The 20,969-nt window shown below is 40.0% G+C and overlaps 1 protein-coding gene across 2 annotated transcripts in view; it reads left to right on the forward strand.

Annotated features, from left to right (window-relative positions):
- Positions 1–16,398: 16,398 nt before the first annotated feature.
- Positions 16,399–20,969, forward strand: part of slc26a5.L (solute carrier family 26 member 5 L homeolog) — a 46,287-nt gene continuing 41,716 nt past the window's right edge. The window contains exon 1 of one of the 2 annotated variants that reach the window (XM_018252673.2): positions 16,399–16,556. The gene's annotated coding sequence lies outside the window, so the exon portion shown is untranslated. The remainder of the gene's footprint in view (positions 16,557–20,969) is intronic. The other variant, XM_018252672.2, reaches the window with a different exon arrangement.

Here is a 20,969-nt window from a genome sequence, read left to right on the forward strand (position 1 = left end):
CACTGCTGGGTTTTTTTCCTTTTATATCCCAGTAATAATGTGGCTGAGATAAACAGTATTGCAAGAATCCAACACTTTTGTGTAAACAGAAAATTCACACTGAGAAGAGACAGAAATACAAATGGCCTTTGATAATATAAAAGTGAAGGAGTAAACAGCTTTTGTGTGAAAATAGTAAGTGGCCCCAGTAAGTGAGAGCTAGGAGACCGGCTACTATGTTTCAGCCTTCAGTTTCAGGACTTAATTGTAAAATCTACGCTAGTATAGAATGGGTCCCACTATGTAGCCTCAGTGATCCATGTTCATCACACTGCCAGTGGAGGCAAATATATTTTATAGGGATTTCCTGCAGCTACTTACAAAGTAGGAGGCATGTAATTCACAATCCAGGACAACAGTTAAAGTTAAGTCCCATTCTTTTTCTCTGATAAGTATTAAAGGCGTGGTTTACCTTCAAGTTAACTTCTAGTAGGTTATAGAATTCTACCAATTATAGTAGAGGGGAAGAAAGTAGAAATGTTTTTAAAAAGGATATGAGGAAGGAGAAAGAAAAAAATAGTAATATAGTAGATGTGATCAGAAAAGACAAGTGTCCACCAAGTTCAACCTTTTTTTTTTTTTTCACAAATGTTTTTATTTGTTTTTCCAGAATACAAGTAAAATGAATTAGAACAAAATCATAACCAAGAAAGTAAATAAGATAACAATATTATTGTCAAGGGTAGAACAAAGTAGTAGAAGGCAGGAATGATAATTAGCATTCTATGCCGTTGCCAAGTGACCAGGAGAGAATGGACCAGGTAGATACACCGCTATCTATATATGTTGAAAAACGACCCAGCATGTCACTAACTATTAACAGTAGGAAGAATCATGAAAAGGTTCGTACTCACAGAGTGCTTGTTAATATTTGATTAAGGGAGTGGCTCCTGGGGGGTCCCGTTGAAATTGGTTGTTGTAGGTTTCCCCTATTCATCAGCTGTTGTTCCACCTCACAGACAAGATCGGTTCCCAGCAACAGTTCCCTTTCATACCATGTAGTATATTGAAAGGTTTGAATGGTTAGTAGTTTAGTATGCAGTGGGAGGGTGTTAATGCGCGTCAGCCAGGTATCAAAAAAGGTTTCCGTGTGGCTTTCCTTATTCGTTAAGGTTTCTATCCAATCTAAGTGGAATATGTATTGCAGTTTTTGGTGCACCAAGGACATTGGTGGGGGAAGGTGGGACAACCAGGTATGTAAAATGGCTTTCCTGGCCGCTGCTGCTAGCCTTTCAGCCAGAGCCCGTTCTGGTTTGGAGATATATGAGGTAGGCTGCAGTTTGCTAAAGATGGCCCATGTAGCGTGAATGTTCAGAGTTTTTCCCTACAGGTTTTCCCAGTAGCTGGCGACTTCCTTCCAAAACTGTTGCATGAGTTGACATGACCATAGGCAGTGTATTATATCAGCTCTGGAATCCCCGCATTTCAAACAACTATCTGAGATCGCCGTGCCAATATGGGATCTCTTTAAAGGAGTCAAATAGGTATGATGCAATATTTGTAGGGACATTTCTTGGTATGTGCTAGCCGGTAATATTTTCATCATTCGGGTGTGATAACGGAGAATATCTATGTTTTCTGAGTGCGGGATAACTGTTTTTCATCTCGTAAAGCTCATGGTGGTGTTATCCAAGTTCAACCTTTTTGACTGGGTATAGGCTGTCTAACTGCTAATTGCTCCAGAGGCAAAAACCTGTCTGAAGCCTCTTCAACTTTCAAAATTGTGAGACCAGTCCCTGGATCAACTTTGTATTAACAGTTAATATCCCTAATACAGAATCCCAATACAGAGTCCTGTGGGGCCCCACCAAAGAGGTTGTTCATCTTGCAACAATTTTTTTCAGTTCAGCTGTTTTCTGATAGTTCACCAGGAAAAAAAAGAAAATCTTCAATAACTTTCTATTTATGACATTTTTCTAATATTGAAGTTTACAGTTTAATTTTTCACCTTCTTATGTCTTTTTAAAACAGCTCTGGGAGGGGGCACTGACTGTATAAACTAATTGATACATTAGTTTATACAGTTGTCCCTACTGAGTTAGAATTGATACAATCGTTGTTAATGTTCCACAGATGCGGCTGTAAAATGTATCAACTAAATGTGGCAAAACTGTAACAGTTCAGAATCTGCACCTGGATTACTGAGCTGCCAGACTGAAACACCAGAGACAGGAACATTCAACTTCAAACTTCAAAAATAAATAAAAGTATTTATTTCTGGTGAACAATCTGAAAACAAGTGATCAGAAAAATAGTATTTGGAAGGTGAACATCCCCTTAACACTACTCCAAGTAGAGAATGTACTACTGACAACCACTCTCTGTACATTATTCTTTAGCCAGTTTTCTATTCATGTACAAACAACATTACCAAGACCAACAGGCCTAGTTTAAAAAGCCAAAGTTGATGTGGCAAAAACCAAATGCAGTAAAACCTGTTTTATATTCCCTGATCTTAAGCGTTCCTGCATTTTATTTTTCGACTGCAACCAATTTATAATGCATTTTATTGGCCCCCCCCTCCCTTTATAAGGCATTTTATTGGGCCCCACCTCCCCCCGGATAATACACCATGTTTTTCAGAATTTTACACAGTAAATTTTCTCTATAAATTCATAATCAAGATATGTCAGTACCAGCACTTTACCAATATAAAAAAATACATTATGGCCACTAGATGGCACCCTGTGATTGGAGAAAGTTTCAAGTTAAAATACAGTAACTAAAGCTGATCTAACTTTCATATTGCTGCTCTTGTTCTATTAAACAGCATTCATCCTGATCAAAATAATCTGTTTTTTTGATAACACTTGCAAATTCAATGAGCAAACACCTTACGAGGCTCAGGAGACCATTTTTGCATTATTGGTAGAAATATGCACTTTCCTTCATTCTAAAGGCTGGTGGTTGGCTGCCATAGAGTGGACTAAATATTAGTTAACCATAGTATTACTGATGTATCTGTCACGGTCGGCACCCAACACCAGAACAAATGCCAAGCACCCTGGTCTCGGCTCGTGCTTCACCTGTAGTGTGACTGCCTTTGGCCTCGGGTGGAGCCCTCAGCTACTTGGATGCCACGAGGACTTAAACGAGAGGTGCAAGGCTAGATGTTCTGGATAGGCAGAGGGGCACAACTGTTAGCGAGAAGTTGGGCAGAAGGCTGTAGTACAAGGCCTTAGGCAATAGAGTAGTCAGATCAGGCTGGGTCAAGGCAGGCAGAGAATAAGCGTAGTCAGGCAGGCAAGGGTCAAAACGGGATATCAATCAGAAGGATTTGGCAGAAGAGGTATTCAGGCAGGGGTCAGGATCCAGAGGTCAGAATAGTCAAAAGCCAGGCAGAGGTCACAACAGGAATCAAAACAGGTTCAGACAGATTTAGCTTAAAGCTCAGAAGCACCAGGAACAAACTCCTATAACAGGTAGTGTAAAAAATAAAATGTACCTTTAAGTACTTTTAAATTTCGTGCCATTGCGCACTGGCACCTTTAAATGCCAAGGAGGCACGCCGCACGCTCCCTAAAGTACCGGCGCCTGACGCGCAAAAGATTTGTGCGGCGGGCGGCCCTGCCATCCCCCCCACTAGACCACCAGGGTGAGTTTTTATTACATTACCCCCCCTCTAGGGGGGCCACTGGACCCCCAGGTCTCTCAGGAAACTTATGATGGAATTGGTTCCTGAGACGGTCAGCCCTAACATCACAAACAGGAACCCAAGAATTCTCCTCAGGTCCATAGCCCTTCCAATGAACAAGATACTGTAACTTACCCCGCACAAGGCGAGAGTCAAGGAGTTCTTGGATTTGAAATTCAGGCTGACCTTCTACCAACACTGGGGAAGGAAAAGACTGTTGACGCACCTGTGTGGCTGGTTTCAAGAGGAATACATGAAAGGAATAAGACATTTTGAAATTATCAGGTAGTTTGAGACGAACAGAAGAAGGGTTAATTATTTCAATGATGGGGTATGGACCAATAAACCTGGGACCCAACTTGAGAGAGGGGACTTTAAGGTTAATGTTCGTAGTAGTAGTCCATACAGAGTCTCCTACCTGATATTTGGGTGCTTCTCTACGAGACCTATCAGCTGCTTTTTTTTGAACGGCAGTAGATACAGAAAGAGAGTCATGCACCCCAGACCAAATCTCTGCAAAGTGTTTGATCGAAGAATTGACAGAGGGTACAGGGGACGATGAACCAGAAAAAGAAAAAGCTTTGGGATGTAAACCATTAACAATAAAGAATGGAGATTCACCAGTTGAAGAATGAGTTGCATTAGTGTAAGCAAATTCTGCCCAGGGTAATAGTTCAGCCCATGAGGACTGGTTGTCAGACACGTAACACCTTAAGAATTGTTCAAGGGACTGGTTAACCCTTTCAGTTTGACCATTAGTTTGATGGTGATATGCGGTGGAAAAAGACAACTCAATCCCCACCAGAGAGCAGAATTCTCGCCAAAATTTCGAAACAAACTGTACCCCCCCTATCAGAAACAATATTGACCAGAAAACCATGTAACTTAAAAATATTAGAAATGAATAATTCAGCTAAAGTTTTGGAAGAAGGGAGGTGTGGGAGGGCAATGAAGTGGCTCATTTTGCTGAACCTATCCACCACCACCCAAATCACAGTTTTCCCTTGAGAAGGGGGAAGATCAACAATGAAATCCATCGAAAGATGGGACCAGGGTCTATCAGGGATAGGTAGTGGCCTCAACAATCCCTGTGACAAATTCCTAGAGGATTTAGACCTTTGACAGACTGGGCAACTAACAAAATAAAAGATAAAAGAGACACAGTTTTGGCAATGCCAGGGTGTCCTGCAATTTTGGAATTGTGAGCCTCACCCAGAACCTATTCCCTAAGATCCTCAGGTAAAAAAATCTCCCAGGGGGAGTATCTACAGGAGCGGAAGACTGAGCTGAGGATAATAGTGTGGCAAGGTCTGATCCCAGAGCTGCCACAATTAAATCACTAGGAATGATGGGAATGCACTCACTAGATTCGGACAAATTAGATTCAAAACTCCTAGAGAGTGCATCCGCCTTGGTGTTCTTGGAACCAGGCCTGTAGGTAAGGGAAAAATTAAACCGGGTGAAAAATAAAGCCCATCTGGGCTGCCTAGGATTCAACCGCTTGGCAGACCAGATGTATAACAATTTTTTGTGGTCAGTAAAGACCGTTATCAAGTGCTTAGCCCTCTCCAACAGATGTCGACATTCCTCAAAGGCCCACTTAACAGCCAACAATTCTCTATTCCAGATATCATAATTAGCCTCAGCAGGCAAAACATTTTTAGAGAAAAAGGCACAGGGGTGTACCTTGTTGGTTGTTGGATGCCTTTGAGAAAGGACTGCCCCCACCCCAACCTCTGAGGCATCAACCTCAACAATGAATGGAAGAGTGGTGTCAGGGTGAGGAAGAATGGGGGCAGACACAAACTCCCTCTTGAGGAGTTCAAAGGCTTGAGTAGCATTGGGGGGCCACATACTCAGATCTGCACCTTTTTTAGCTAAATCAGTGATAGGAGCCACTATCAAGGAAATTTTTTTAATAAATTTGGCGGTAATAGTTGGCGAACCCTAAGAACCTTTGGGTTGCCTGCAAAGAGAGAGAGGCTGAGCCCAATCCAGAACCGCCTTAACCTTCCCAGGATCCATTTCCAGACCCTTACTAGAGATGTTAAACCCCAAAAATTGGACAGACGAAACCTCAAAGGTGCACTTCTCTAGCTTGGCATAGAGGTTATTCTTCCTCAACCTACGTAGCACCTCCCGTACATGTTTACGGTGATCACTCAAGTTAGAAGAAAAGATCAGGATATTGTCTAAATAGACCACTATGAATAACCCCAGCAGGTTTGTAATTGACAAATTCCTGAAACACTGCGGGGGTGTACAATATTACTAAATATTCCTAGTGGCCGTCCCTGGTGTTAAAGGCCGTTTTCCACTCCTCACTGATACGGATGAGGTTATATGCACCTCTAAAATCAAGCTTGGAATAAATACTAGCATTTCTAGATCAAATAACTCTGAAATTAGAGGAAGGGTGTAACGGTTTTTTATGGTGATATTATTTAGACCCCTGTAGTCAATACAGGGGCGAAGACTGCCATCTTTTTTCCTAACAAAAAAGAAAGCCGCACCAGCAGGTTTTCCTGAATATACTCTCTCATTGCCTGGGCTTCAGGCAAGGAGGGAGGGTAAGTTCTACCTCGAGGGGGAGTAGACCCAGGAATAAGGTCAATTGGACAGTCATACTGCCTATGTGGGGGTAAGGTCTCTGCGGCTTCTTAGAAAAGACATCTGCAAAATCTGTGTAAGCTGCAGGTGAACCCTCTAGAAATGTAGTTGCTACCACCGGAGGAATGCAGGACCCCTGGCATTTTAAACCCCATCGAAGAACCTCCCCTGTTAACCAATCAATGTGTGGGTTGTGTGCTTGCAACCAAGGAAACCCCAAGATTAGAGGAGAGGAAGCACCCTCAATAATATAAAAAGGTTAATTCCTCACAGTGCAAGTTATTAGCACACAAAGATAAGACCTCAGTCTTTTTAGTTACCAGACCTGACCCTAAAGGTTTTTTATCGACCGCTAATATCCTCATAGGAGGAATTAGAGGGGTTAGAGGAACACAAAATTTTGCCACAAAGGCAGCATCCAAAAAATTCCCCTCCGAAAATGACCCTTTTCCCCACAGTAAATGCATAGACCCAGGGAATGCCTGCAGGCCTTTTCCTCAGGAGATAGATAAGATATGCACAGTTGCATGGGTTCTTCCTGAGGCAAAGGCACAGAGGGATTAGGGGGTTTGATATTGGTAACCACATTCGGAAAGAAAGACTTAACATTGGTAACACCAGAATGAAAGGAAGTACCCTTCTCACCCCTTCTCTCCCTCGGTCTTCTATCTACTTGGATGGCAAGAGACATGAGATCATCCAGGTTAGTAGACAGAGGATAGTTTACTAGGCTGTCCTTGACAGAATCAGAGAGCCCTATCCAGAACTGGCTACGAAGAGCCATGTCGTTCCACCCAGTTTCTACTGCCCACCTGCCAAACTCAGTACAATACACCTCCGCCTTCTTCGTCCATGGCCCCTTATAATGTCACGGTCGGCACCCAACACCGGAACAAATGCCAAGCACCCTGGTCTCGGCTCGTGCTTCACCTGTAGTGTGACTGCCTTTGGCCTCGGGAGGAGCCCTCAGCTACTTGGATGCCACCAGGACTTAAACGAGAGGTCCAGGGTGAGTTTTTAAGCACCCTCAATAATATAAAAAGAGTTTAAGAGTTTTATATATATAAGAGTTTTTATTACAGTATCATTAAGTAGATATTTCTTTTGTAAATCATTGGCAACTGGAATTTTTGAGATCGAGCATATATAAGAACTAAAACCTCAATAAAGCAGGTAAAATTTATATATTCATAACCATTTGGAAATTAGGGACTTGTTAAAAGAAATTTAGGTGGTTAGTTATCAAAGGTCAAATTTAAGAGTTTTATATACCTTGATAGGTTTCTATTTTAAGAAAAAACTTGAATGGAAAATACTCGAGTTCGGGGTTAACAACCCAAAAACTTTAAATTAATTGAGTTTTTGGTGGGCTATTTCAGGGTCAGGATATAATAAATCTTAAAACATTTGAATTTTTTTTAACCTGAAAATTTGATTTTTGATGAAAAAATAAACTCATATTTTGTGGAAAACACAACTTGATCTTCAACATAACATTCCATGCTTTTGGGGAAATAGACTATTTCAGGAATATTTGAAAGGATTGTGCTTCCTAGATATTTATAAGCAGCAAAATCATCAATATTAAAGTGGAAATTACATGTAACTAGTTAATGAATGGTGAAATTCCATTACACTGTCTCGTCCCTGCTATGCTCAATCATTTTATTACCTAAAGCTGGCCATAGACGTGCAGATTCTAGACGTCAAACGATCGTACGGCGCATTCTTATGACCTGCCACTAACCATTCAGATTAAATACAGTAATAAAAGGATAAATCAGACGATGACATCATCGACTTTTTTTCACCACTTAACCTGGGCAGCATCTCAGGAGCCTCCTCAGACAGCTCGGGGACAGATTGAACCCTGAACCCTAGTTGTAGCTCATTAGTATACTGTTTGTCTCCTTTTTATAATATGGCAAACAGTTTGTCAAACAATACATTATTATTTATATGATATCATATTCTAGACATTTAGGGGCACATTCACCAAGCTCGGGTGAATGAATAGAAGGAAAAAAAAACTCAAATTTCGAGTAGTTTTTATGCTCCTCGACTATCGAATTGGCGTAAATTCGCCTGAGTAGAATGATTCGAATAGATCGAGCGAAAAAATGCTGTGACTATTCGCCCATTCGATAGTCGAAGTACTGTCTCTTTTAAAAATACTTCGACAGCCTACTTCGCCAGATTAAACCTACCGAATTGCTTTAAAAGCCTATGGGAAAGTCCCATAGGCTTTTTTTCTAAGTTTTTGATCGAATAAAAAGGCATTCGATCGAATGAAAATCCTTTGATCGAATATTCGATCATGTGACTATTCGCCGGGTGAATATTTGCCCATTTGACTATTCGCCAGCGCATAAATTCGCCCGAATTCCCTATTCGATTCTATTCCCCAGTCGAATTTCGAGGGTTTAAATCCTTGATACATCTGCCCCTTATTGTCCCAGTAGAGTTTACAAGCTAAGGTCCCTATTCACACACAATTGTTTTTATAAGGAGCCAGTTAAGCTGGCTGGAATCAAATCTACAACCCTAGCACTACAGGGCAGCAGTATTAAAAATTGCACCACTGTTCTACATGTTTGAAAGAACCTCTCCCATAAGGCTTGTATGATGTACAAACTATTCATTCCCAATTATATGTCATATTATTGGCCAGACATCCCAGGATTAGAAAAAAACTGAATACAAGAGAAACTCTCTGGAGCCACAAAGCACCAAGGGGGAAATTTACTAACCTGTGAAAATTCGCCAGCGATGGCTTTGCACACATCGCTACATTTTGCCAGGCGGAAATACACTCAGACAACTCTAATTTACAAAAATGCAAAGTTGCATCCAGGGTGGCGAACGCTGGCGAATTTTCACTAGCGTTACGTCGGCAATCATAGTGAAGATGCGGCAGCGTTTAATTATGCCTAGCGCAACTTCGTTAGAGGTCTTCGCTTAGACAACATTCAGTAAAATCCGCATCTTAGTGAATTTGTGGAGTTACGTCCATTCACCAGATTGAAAAATCCGCCTGCCGTTAAGAGTGCAAAGCAATGCTAGCATCTATTTCCTTCGCTAGCGAAATGACACCTGTGCCCGTTAGTAAATTGGCGAAGTAACGAAATGACCTCACGTTGGCGAATCATCGCCAGCGTTAGTCACTTCGCCCTTTAGTAAATGTGCCCCCAAAAATCAAAACATTGTGTGGGATTCTCCTGCCTAGTACAGGTATGGGATCCCTTATACCAGTGATCCCCAACCAGTAGCTCGTGAGCAACATGTTGCTCTCCAACCCCTTGGATGTTGCTCTCAGTGGCCTCAAAGCAGGGGCTTATTTTTGAATTCCAGGCTTGGAGGCAAGTTTTGGTTGTATAAAAACCAGGTTCACTACCAAACAGCCTCAATCTAGGTTGACAATCCACATAGGGGCTACTAAATGGCCAATCACAGCACTTATTTGGCACCCCAAGAACATTTTTCATGCTATTGTTGCTCCCCAACTCCTTTTACTTCTGAATGTTGCTCACGGGTTCAAAAGGTTGGGGATCCCTGCCTTATACAGAAAACCCTTTATCCAGAGAGCTCTCAATTGCATAAAAGACAATCTCACACAAAGTTCAAAGTCCATGTTTAATTCCAATTTTATTATTTCTCTTTTCTCTGTAATAAGAAGACAATACCTTGTACTAAGCTGCATGAATCCATATTGGAGGGAAAACAATGCTATTGGGTTTATTTAATGTATATAGATTAAGCCGACAGTTTATTGGGCAGTGTATGGAGGCCCTCCGACGGGTTTCCCTTATCGATATCTGGCCTAAAGTCCTCCAGATGTCGATCGGGCAGGTTTAAAAATCCCGTCGGATCAAAGACCACATCAGTTTGTGATCCACGACTGGATCAGCCCGATATTGCCCATCTTAAATTGGGCATATGTGTGGCCAGTTTTAGGGTGATGCAAATTATGAAAATATTCCTTATCTGGATAATCCCAGATCCCAAACATTCTGATTAATAGATCCTACACCTGTACATGATATTCTAGTGCGATTACATCTACTCTGCCTACACCAACATACAGTATATTAAAGAGATACTGAAATTAAACTCTCTTTTACATATATCATAATATTGCCTTTGAAAGCAACTTACAATTTAAAAGAATTTGCATGATACTTTTATATTACCTGTCTGGTGCCCCATGTTCCTGTATGAGGGGGCTGCCATATTTGTGCAGCAGGAGTCGGTTAGCATTAGAAACGTTAACTGACAGGCTGAGATTAGACAGTCAGGTTGGCAAACATTCAGGTTTAAGAACTTCAACTAACAATTACTTACAAAAGCAAACCTCCCAGCAAATAATGATCAACATGACCTACAGGTAACTTTTAATGTACATTCATATTTTAAAATGTCCTTTTTTAGTGTCAGTTATCACTTTAACTTAATTCTCCATGCTCAAGTCAAAAAAGGGTCAACTAAATATGATGTGTTTGCTAATGGTGTATAGTTACTTATTGCCATAAGTGCATCATTTTCAGGGCTAATAAAAGACTAACGGTTTTTGAACCTCACAATGAATCACTCATCACTTCCTCTCTTATCCATATAAACTGTGCCTATGATGCATGCTTCACCCTTCCCTTTTGTACAAACATATGAACGTGGAACACAAACTCTAGGAGCTCTGTTTCCCCTTGTCAGATCTCTCAGATCTCATGCAACACTTGTGCCAAGGTGTGTATATCATATATCATACAGTGTCATTACTCATATCTATATTTCACTTTATCATTCACATTCCTTAAGTCACTAAGTAAATCAATATCCAACTATATGAATCATGTGTAAACGGTCACGCGTTATCTCACTATGGCTCCACATGAATGATGTGATTGCTTTGTCAGTGTATAAAATATGCCTTTTATGTGAACTGTATATATATATATATATATATATATATCTATATATATCTATATCTATATATATATATATATATATATATATATATATATATATATATACACACACACACACACATATATAATGGTAAAGAGGACTTCAGCTCTTGTGAAGAGAAGTGTCTTTTATTTTATCACAGTGTATCCACTGTTTCTGATTGGGGCCATTTTGAAGGATAAATGCAATGTGTGTTTATGTATATATATATACCTTGAATCTGAAAGATCATTTTGGTGGGGATTATCGGGAAAACTCTGGAGTAGCGAACAATTTGAGACTCAAGAGCACATTCTGTCCACCCACACAGAACGTGGCAATTAAACTTTTCAAGCAGGCAATGGACCATGAGGTTGATCAACTCTGTACTAAGCAGCAAAGAATTCACAATAATCTGACAAGGGCAGAAACTTTAGCCATTGACTCTCTACGCCAAGATACTTCTATAGTTATTCGCCCCGCAGATAAGGGTGGGGGGATAGTGATCCTTAATTATAGTGATTACAGAGCGGAAATTCTTACTCAATTGTCAGATGAAAGGGTTTATAAACGGCTGAAGGGAGATCCTGTCAAGGTATTCAAAACTCAAATAGATATTTTATTACAATCAGCTTCTAATAATGGTTGGATCAACCAGACATTATATGAATATCTAAGACAGGACTTTCCTATATGTCCGATTTTATATGCCCTCCCTAAAATTCATAAAAGCCTTATTGCACCGTCTGGCAGACCTATTGTGTCTGCTAGGGATGGCCTATTACATCCATTGGGTATATATATAGACCAAGTGTTACAACCAGTGGTTCAAACTACACAATCATATCTACGGGACACTCCCCATTTTTTGGATTGCATTAAAAATCTTGCTCTACCAGAGGATGACACTTTATTGCTGGCTACTATCGATGTAGTCAGTTTATACACTAGTATTCCACACTGTGATGGTTTGATGGCTGTAGAGAAATCCCTTTTAGAATTTTCTGATTATAAGGGACCTCCTATTGGTTTCATAATAGAATTATTAACCATGTGCCTCAATTTCAATTACTTCCGATTTGAAGAAAAATTTTTCCAACAAATTTCTGGGACAGCTATGTTAATGCCAATGGCCCCCTCTTATGCAAATTTATACATGCATCAATTCGAGCAAGCCCATATTTTGTCTAAATTTCATCACTATATAGTGATGTATAAACGATTTATCGACGATATTGTATTAATCTGGAAGGGTAATGTGGAGAGTTTTGAAGGCATGATAACAGAATTGAATCGGAGTTCAGGCTCAATTAAGTTTACATCTAAATGTGGTACAGAATTGGAATTTATAGATCTTCATTTGACACTTTTGGGGTCGAAATTGGAATATACTCTGTTTCGTAAGAAAACAGATCGAAACACCCTGTTACATGCTTCTAGTTGTCATGCTACTGCCTTGAAACGCTCATTACCAATATCACAATATTGCAGGGTGTTGAGAAATAACTCTAATTCATCTAATTGTGAAGTACAACTAACACAAATGACTGCACGTTTCTTGGAACGTGGTTACCATAAGAAAGATTTGAGTAGGGCACTTAATGTAGCAAGAAATAGAATTTTGCCGTCACCAAACTATAATAGTAATTCTTGCCCTTTAATACTTTCTACACAGTTTAATAATTTATCCCCTTCCATCCACCAAGCGGTTCGATCAAATTGGAAAATTATTAAAGCAGATCCACAACTAGAAAAGATTAGTCCCAATCCCCCTATGTTTGGATTTCGTAGGGGCCAAAATTTGAGGGATTTATTAGTAGTGGGAGATCCAGTTAAAAGTTACCTACCACCAAAATCTGAACCATCATGGCTACCTTCAAATAAGTGTGGTTGTTTCAGGTGCCCCTCTTGTCTATCTTGCCGATATATGACTCCCGGTACAAGTTTTGTACATCCTCGAACAGGACATCGATTTTTGATTAGGCATCATATTACGTGTACAACCACACGTCATTTACCTGATTACTTGTCCTTGTGGATTGTCCTATGTCGGCAAGACAGACCTTATGCTCAGATTACGCATTGATGGCCATAGATCGGCAATTAACACTGCCTTTAGAGACAATAAGACCACTAAACCAGTGGCTAAACATTTTTTAGAGATGGGACATGGGTTACCCACTTTTAAATATTTAGCAATTGACCATGTTCCTGCACCCCGTCGGGGTGGTAACCGATCACGGCTATTATTGCAACGTGAATCCTTTTGGATTAAAACTCTTGGTACTATTTCTCCTAATGGACTCAATGAGTATTGCTCACTCAATTGTTTTCTAGATCAGCGTTAAATTCTGCCAAATTATTAGATCTGACTCCTATTGAGCCACCTGACAATTTTTTCTTTTCTACATGTATTAATATGTTTGTATTATCACTGATTTATTGCTTCCTTTGTAATAATTGATATGTTGGATTTCACCAATCAATTGTCGTGGTGTCACTAGATGGGCGGGATTATGTATGGTTTCAATTTTGTAACTTTATTGCTAAATTTTATATGGTAAAGCATCTTGAGAAAGGTTCAAGACCATGAACCGAAACGTCGATGCGGATGCATTATACAATATGTGCTAATAAATAAATTATTGATTCTTAACACGGTGTGCGTGTAACCTTGGAACGCTATATATATATATATATATATATATATATATATATATATATATATATATATATATATATATATATATATATATATATATATATATATATATATATATATACCAAAATGGAGTAATAACTAAAAAAGAAATGAAGACCAACTGCAAACTATCTCAAAATATGACTCTCTATGTCATACTAAAAGTTAATTTTTAGGTGAACAACCTCTTTAACCTGTAATAGCTGCCATTTGCAAATAGCACTTTCATGTAGGGCCCTTGCCATGTTACACATGCATAATTTGTTTCATGGTTGCTTTTCTTGTTTTGTTCCATCTCCCCTTCTGTTGATACCGCTGATCTCTGTCTGTTTGGTTTACTCCACTGGTCCAGTAGTTTATGTTAGGCTCCATTTTGAACTACAGGTATATGGCTAGAGTGGATCACATTATAATCTTTTGACCTATCTGGATGCTTCAAAGTTTAGAAATAGACTTCTCAACTGTCTTCAAGGTGCCATTCTGATTGAGTTCAACTGTCTGCTGACATTCCTGAGGTTGTGAGTTATTGCTATCTCAAGAAAACTTGATAAGTTAAAGAGATCACACTTCCAATGCTCAGAAAGGGAGGCAGAACAGCCCTGTTGTAATAAAATCCTTGCACTGGCATGACAATCTAGGTGTCCATGTCCTGAAGTATTTTGCCAATTAAAATTGCACTGTCTACGGGATTTTGGAAAGGAGAAGAAGGTTGTAACAATTGTAGAGGACACAGTGCCACTTCCACCTGCCAGTTGGTTGAGCATTGAAGAACCAAGGTCCACCAAGACTAGGTCCATCAGGTTGTTTCAGGGAAGTTTGTGGCCTGGGTTCACAAGGGAATGGCAAAATGCTCTGAACAGCACCCAGGCAGTTTCAATGACTATACCTGCAGGTTTGACCCTCAAGTGCACCAAAGGGTAGAGGATATTGCCAGTGACAGATTGACACCAGTGTAGCTATTGATTGCCCATGAATCACACTGTCTGTCTTAGCGGTATGGAAAATATGAGCACAGCACTGAAAAAAGTGGAAGCAAAATAGAGGATTCAGAAAAGAGTAAGTGTGAGAAACATGGAGATATAAAGTGAAAAGGGAAGAGGAAACAGATGAGGGGCACAAATGTAGAGAGAAGTAGCAGAAAAGAGATAGTTGGGAGAGCAGGGCCGGAACTAGGGGTAGGCAGAAGAGGCACGTGCCTAGGGCGCATAGGTAAAGGGGCGCCAGGCACATACCTCTCCTAAGGTTTTCCCTAGTTTGGACCATTGCACCTAGAAGCTGTTGCTGCAGTACCTTCTGAATGTGTGTGCACGCGCACTTCCACTGCGTTTGCATCCTTCTGAGCATGCGCACTTGCACTTCCATGACGCTTTTGGTCTTTCGTTGCATGCGCACTTTTGTTTCTTCACCACTTGCACTCTTCTGCGCATTCGCGAACAGTGGTTGGGTGACGTAGTCTGCCAGGTTGCCTAGGGAGCCCGGCTGACTTGGCCCGGCACTGTGGTAGTGGATGAAGGTGGAGATAATGTGTGTGTCAATGCTGGGATCATCCGTATTGTGCTAAAATAATATATATATTATATAATGCTAAAAAAATCAATGTGCCATTTAATGCTGTGGGTCACTGTGCATTCTCTGTAGTGATTTTGCTGCCATATTTTAGTTTTCTCTAGTGACTTTAAAGGAACAGTAACAAATTAAAGTGTAAAGTTTTAAAGTACTGAAAATATAATGTACTGTTGCTCTGCTATGGTCCATCTGATGGCTTTGCTTCAGAAACACAACTATGGTTTATATAAACAAATTGCTGTGTAGCCATTAAGGCAGCCATTCAAGGCTGAAATTAGATAACAGATAAGCTGTACAGTATACAATGGGTTTCTTCAGATCTGTTATCTAATGTGTATTCTGTGCTTGAATAGCTGTCCCCATGGCTACACAGCAGCTTGTTTATATAAACTAGTTGTTTATCTGCAGCAAACACACCAGTTGTACCAGTGAAGGGAAACAGTAAATTATATTGTCATTCCGCCATCATCAAAAACGATACAGGTGTTAATTCATCAAGCCATACAAAAAAATCTATAAACTGTAAAGGTATCTCGTCGATATGACAACCCTAAAGAAGAAAGAGCACTCTAAAATTATCACTAAGGATAAAAAACCTTTCGACCAAAAGTCTGCCATTAACAGTCACATTATCGTTAAAAAATAATGAACCCTTATTGCCCCCAGCAACTTACACTGCCTGCTTGTCAGAATGACACAGCTACACTACAATGACTCGTACTTGTACTGCAGATGCCACACTCAGAGTGGGAGGTCCTCATTTTAACGCCCTCAAGCTAACCTTTAGCTCCGCTGCAATGCATTGTGGGTTTCGTAGTTGTTTTCATCCTTGAGACTTTTTCCGCCAGGCGGCTAAGAACTACATTACCCATAGAATCTAGAAAAGGGGCTGGAAGCTACACAGGCGTACTGGTGCCCTATCTCTAGCTTCTCACATTTCAAGGAGCTGATAGTTCCTTAAGTAAGTGAGAGCTGCTCTTGCTGTTAAATTGTAACCATAGTAAAGCATTACAAGCTCCTGTACGGATATAGTATTGGAAGAGGCGAGCGCAAGGAGTCATAAAGGTAAGTGACCCTGAATGAACCTTATTTCTTGGAGATAATATGCAAATGTTCCAGTCTGGTCGATTCCTGGCAGCCTTGGAATTCACATTAGTCTTGTCATAATGTCACAGAAAACTACAGGGGACTGTATCCCTAATTATACGTTTTATTCATCATTGTCATTACTCAATTATTTCATATTACTGCGGACATTTATTTTTATTTCAGTGCAACAGGGCTTTCTTCTGGGGTGATTTCAACTAGTTAATAGTGTGCAATGCAAGCAGTATCCCTATGTGTGTGTTTCATGTAGTGCTGCTTGTATACACTGTGCTCTATACACACATATATATATATATATATATATATATATACATACATATATATATATATATATATATATATATATATATATATATATATATATATATATATATATCTATCTCTTGGCCACAATTGCTGTGCATCTGTTACAACTAGGGATGCACCTAATCCAACATCATTAATGCGGATATATTCAACACGATTTCAAATTTGTAAAATGTATTACTTTATTAGTTCCATTAAAATTTGTTAGCTTTGGTACAGTGCATGATAATCACCACTGACGCGTTTCATGCCCTACGGCACTTAATCCACTATTTTGGATTCGGCAGACCCCCTAATCCTTTGTGAAAGATTCGGCCGAATACCGAACCGAATCTGAACCCTAATTTGCATATGCAAACAGAGCACAGTGTATACAAGCAGCACTACATGAAACACACACATATAGGGATACTGCTTGCATTGCACACTATTAACTAGTTGAAATCACCCCAGAAGAAAACCCTGTTGATATGCAAATTAGGGATGGGAAGGGGAAAAAAAATTTACTTCCTTGTTTTGTGACAAAAAGTCACACAATTTCCCTCCCCCACCCCTAATTTGCATATGCAAATATTTGATTCGGTTTGGCCAGGCAGAAGGATTCGGCCGAATCTGAATCCTGCTGAAAAAGGCAGAATCCTGGATTTTGTGCATCCCTAGTTACAACATGCTCTTACAGACGAGCGTTTTTACGCATGTAGGTGCCGAACGCACCTGTGTGAGTACAGCCCATTGGAAAAAATGTAATGCGTCTATTCCTGCGCTACCCTGCAGCTGAATGCAGAAAAATGGAACGCAGGGGAGCGCAGGTAAAAACGCTCATGAGTAAGAGCCCTGAAGCTCAAGGGCAGTTGTCACTTCCAGGTGGCCTGGAGATTCTTCATCATATGGGATTTTCCCTGCAGGAATAGCTGCTCCTTTAAAAATCATCTTATACATTACTATTTTCATATAAATAACATGGTTCTTAGTCTTAAGTCCCTTTAGTACGACTCGGTAGCAAAGAATGACTGGGCTTACGGGACTATTTACATGCTGCGATGGTGAGGCCAGGCTTGCACTCAGCAGCTGAACAGAAGGGGATGGGGGGGGGGGTAATAGAATAAAAGGTGCAAAGTTTGCCCAGGGCTAGTTTCCCATGGCAACCAATCAGATGTTTTTATACAGGTGACCTGTAACTGCTACTTGTCGATTGCTATAGGTGACTAGACCAGTAGGACACTTTTTAGCTTTTGTTACAGTACTTTCTAGGACCTATTTATCATTCTGTGTAAAATGATTAATGCCAGAAAAAGTTGTGTAAATTATCAAAGTGTGTGATTTATTGTAGCCGGACGATTGCCGGATTTGTCTCTGTTATTTTACGGCAAGTGCACACGTGTCGTTTTTTATGTCCCATTTTAAAAAGCATTAATTACAAAACAAACTTCAATACTGGCATAATTATGTTCTAAATGTAGCTCTATAAGCTAAAATGGAATACACACTCCAGTAAATCCAGACATCACTGGCATTGGCCATTCTTCACGTTTTCTAACCGAAGTACCAATATGCCTGTAAAATTCCAAACACACTTGGCTGAAATACATTGGGTTTTCCAGTATGGCAGCAAAATGTTGTATTTACTACATGCAGTAATGACGCTGCAAATGGCACAATTAAGTACCTGGAGGGTTCTTCATAGATGGGTATTCTGGGAAAATTGAACTTTTGAAAATTGCATTGTGTGAACACAAATCCACATGGCTGAAAAACACATGAAAATTTTGATTTTGTGTGCATATTTGCGACAGTACAGTATCTCAAAATACGACATAAAAACACTATCTGTGCCCTTATCCTTAAACCACTTTGACCTTGTGTAACCCCTTGGAGTTAATTGGGGAAAAGCAGCAAGTAATTTCCATCGGTAAGTCGCTCAGTAAAATACTTAAAAAAACACTGTATTTTTAACATAGCACTTTTAAGTAACTGCTTCCGTTTACACCAAATTTTTACACAGAAGTGTGCGATCACTGAAAATAAGTACACTGCTTGATAATTACACATTTTATTACTCTGTGATGAGTTCTGTATTTGGTTGCCGTTTTTTTTTTACACAGCACGATAAGCCCCTCTATGGTTTTCTTGTACTTCAGCTATACCTTTTATTTATTTAGCCCATTTCCCTCTGCTAGCTTCTTTTTTCATAGGGGGAATGACCATTCTTCATGGGACAGGATTCTCCAGTGACAACCTGTGAAGTGTTTAAGAGAGTAAACTGTATCCGTTTGCCAACGTGACATGTAAACAGTTTGCAGATGGTGGAAAGATTGTTTTATGTGTTCAGCGCCAAAGAGAAACAGCTTAAAAACTTCATCCCCAAACTACAAAAACGTATTTCAGGCAGGATCCTTCTTGTGTCCCACAATTAAAAGGGCCCTTCACCTATACTCGGTTCTTTGCACAGTTAAAGAAAATGTAATTATAAGCAACTTTCCAATTTACCTTAATGACATACTTTTCACTGCTTTAATTGTGAATGGAATTGACATTAAATGCAATGCATGTCTGTTTACTTTATCTGCTTGCTGGCTCTGACCCCTGAAACAAAGTTGCAAGTCAGCTGCAACATTGTACTGTTACCTTGCACTATTAAAGGTGTTGTGTTGCTTCAGAAACACTATTATATGTAAATAAGCTGCTGTGAAGCCATTGGGTCAGCTAATTGAGATAAATGGGTCAGCTATTCATATTAAAATAGGGAAAAAGGCTTATGCCACATGTTGCATTAGTGGCATACTCCCGGATGGGAGAGTTAAGCTGGCCATAGACGCAAAGATATGATCGTACGAATCAACGTACGATCGGACTTTCCCATCTCCCGACCCTCCAATAACCATTCAGATCAAAGTCTTTACCATTCCGATCAAATAAGAACAGATCACCCAATGTTCTGCCCCTGACAGCAATCGTACGATACTTATGTCTGACAACACTAGTGACAGTCTCCCTCTGAAAATCGTACGATCGGCAATACACGCAGAGATATTATCGGCAGCCGACAGAAATTTTCTAACCTGTCCGATCGACCAAACGACCGATCTCCAACGGAGGAAAAATGTCGGACTCTCCAAACATGGTCCGAAAATCGTACGAATCCACGATTCGTACGATCGGATCTTTGCGTCTATGGCCAGCTTTAAAAGGAAACACTTGGCTAAAAACAGCTTGAATCTGCTCATGTTTGTGCATCGATGTAATTACGCCACTGAGGGGATTTTTAAAAATGCCACATGCTCGGTGGAATACAATGCTTTCAGTTCTTATACAGAAAGATCAACAAGGTTCAAATGTCAGTCAGGGCTCTACAGAGCTAAATACAAAGCCTCAAGTTTCTTTGACAAAATCCGCAGAGTGTGTTTGCGCTGGAGCTCAAACGAGAGATTCTGACCCTAAAGAAACGGATACCGCTTGTGTTATGGGGGAGAGATTTATAGGCTAGGGCCAGAAGGGCCTAAATCAGCCTGCTTAAATCCACAGGCCAATTTCAGCAGGCTGATTTAGGCTTATCTGGCCCTAGCCTATAAATCTCTCTCTACAGTAGAACCCCCATTTTACAGCTGGCCAGGAAAAAATAGTGTACAATCCAGGAAAATGTAAAATGAGGGAAATGTGTTAAAATGTGTTAAAGCAACTTATTCTTTAAGCACTCAAAGGATATATATATATATGCACAGGAGTCAGTTCTACTTTGAAATACAATAATTACTGTGTTAACAACAAGGGTTCAGCGTTGCAGCATTATTGCTTAATGCAGGGGATTTTTAAGACCTCTCTGCCAGTCATACACAACCTTAGCAAGAAGTGATTTGTGCAGGACTGTATGAGATGCAGACTAATTGGCCTTGACTGTTTACAGATAGAGCCATGGCAAAATATGCATCTGGTTAAAATTTAAACCTTCATTAACTAACAGCAACTTTGAGAACATCAGGTGTGAAATCCAAGATAGCTTTATGTAAAATCAGGGAAAAGCACCCATTAAAGTGCATTATAAATTGGTGGCATCACAAAACGGAAAGA

Source organism: Xenopus laevis, chromosome 3L (genome assembly GCF_017654675.1).
Source record: "Xenopus laevis strain J_2021 chromosome 3L, Xenopus_laevis_v10.1, whole genome shotgun sequence".
NCBI lineage: Eukaryota > Metazoa > Chordata > Amphibia > Anura > Pipidae > Xenopus > Xenopus laevis.